The sequence below is a fragment of the Arachis ipaensis genome, chromosome B02 (assembly GCF_000816755.2).
Source record: "Arachis ipaensis cultivar K30076 chromosome B02, Araip1.1, whole genome shotgun sequence".
Lineage (NCBI taxonomy): Eukaryota > Viridiplantae > Streptophyta > Magnoliopsida > Fabales > Fabaceae > Arachis > Arachis ipaensis.
Genome location: NC_029786.2, coordinates 93,679,772 through 93,681,709, shown reverse-complemented (window position 1 = coordinate 93,681,709; position 1,938 = coordinate 93,679,772). Strand labels below are relative to the sequence as shown.

The following is a 1,938-nucleotide window of genomic DNA, read 5'->3' as shown; positions in this document are numbered from 1 at the left end:
ACAAGGAGCGACTAGCGGCTGTAAGTGTTTTTTCTTTCTTTCACTTTAATCTAGTAATTATATTTTTTACCTGTTAGATGCATAGTTGTGATTATTATTATTATAATTATTATTTTGTTTATTTGTTATATGTTCAACAGATAAAGAAATCAATGGTAGCAGCGGAGTCAGCACATGCTAGGGGCTCTGCTGGCCAAGCATCCGGTGGCGCAAAGGGTAGCCAGGCAAAGGCACCCTTGAATGTCCTTGGCTCTCCCAACCCTAAAAACTGACGAGAGATGCAGAGTGTTTATGTATGACACAATTAAGGAGAAACCCCTTCGGAAAGGTAACTAAAATTTATATTGAATTGAACCAAGCAGGTTTTCCTGTGTGCATTGTAGTCACAAATGACGTTTATAATCATTATTTATCTTGCCACTTGAATTGTAGTTCTAGGAATGCTTTAAAGAGGTTTTACACTTTTACTCAACCAAAATTGTGGCAGGAAAAAGTGTTGCATTTTATTTCTTTGATCATGACTCATGAGTCATGAGGAACACCCTGAACTTTGAAGCATTTGTGTATTAAAAATTCCCCTTCTTTTGTATAAATTATTTTTTCCGTTGAATTCATGTCTTGAATCTAATTTTTGTAATTTTGTTGCAAGTGTCTTGCTCCAAGAAGTGTCGCAAAAGCTAAACTCTAAAGTCTAAACCCTAAACTTAAAATCATTGGCTGCTCTTCCACCTCATGGAATCAAATCATCACAAAAGTTTATTTTATAGTATTTATTTATTGATTTATTTCCTTTTTGTAAGCATCATATGCCCCAAAAAGAATGTAGAAACATTTCACAACATTGTTACCTAAAATGCTCATCATCCACTCTCCCACTTCATGGCATCAAATTATCACCAAAGTAAAAAAAAAAGATTTCTTCTAACTTTAATAAGCATTTCCCCATCTGCACATTCTCCTTTTAACATATTTTAACGTTCAAATCACCTTGAATAGTTTCTTCTGATTTTCTGTTCATATAAAGTAATGTTCGTACCTCATGACCTGTGTGGAAAGATCATAAATAATCATTTTTAAACTCTTTTTTTTGTTCAACACTAAGTTTAATAAACTAATTAAAACAGATCGCATATGGACAATGTTGAACTTAAGAATAACTATGGTGCGCTTAAGATAATTATTCGCTGTCTAAATTATTGCTTTATTATAAATTATTATAATTTCAAGTGGGATTGGATTGTAGGATCATTTAGGCTTCCTCAGCTGGCATCAAAACAAAAATGATAATTTGTACTATTATCTTTTAATTCCTTTGCAAATTTGATGACACATCAAGGATCCGTAATTATCATAGAAATAGTCATTCATCTAATTATATATAACTATCCCATAAAGAATTTCTTTTTACTATTACTATGATCATCTAAAAAGTTACAAATATAGTGGCATTCAATATAAAACTCGCTACACTTGCGTCAAAATCAATCTAAATTAAATTGAATTATATGTTTCAAGAAAATATTCGACTTTTCAACTTGATGAATGAGTTGTTTCACTTTTATCCTTCTATTATGTGTAAATTAATCACATCATCAAATGTAGTAAAGCTTGAGAATCAAAAGAAAAGCTTGAATTAGTTTTTCTTTAAAAAAAAAAACAAATAAAGAAGCTTAATGTAAAAGCTGTATCTTTTCTGTCGAAAGATTATCATTAAACTTCTGAAACTCACATAAAGTTTGTTGGCAAAGGATTCGATGGTCCCGAACGTTTAGGCCATTAAATAGTCTCATAACAAAATATGTTTTTTAAATTTTTTAATAACTGATAAATAGTCTTTATTTAATTTTAATTATAAATTAATCCCATATATTTTATTTAATCATAAAAACTATTTTTTATTTTATAAATTATTATTTTATCATTAATCTATTATGTTAT

At 29.6% G+C, this 1,938-nt stretch overlaps 1 protein-coding gene across 1 annotated transcript in view; it reads left to right on the top strand.

Moving 5' to 3' along the window:
- The window catches only part of LOC107625762 (transcription initiation factor TFIID subunit 12), a gene marked incomplete in the record, with an annotated part of 55,390 nt that overhangs the window by 2,922 nt on the left and 50,530 nt on the right, over nucleotides 1-1,938 (top strand).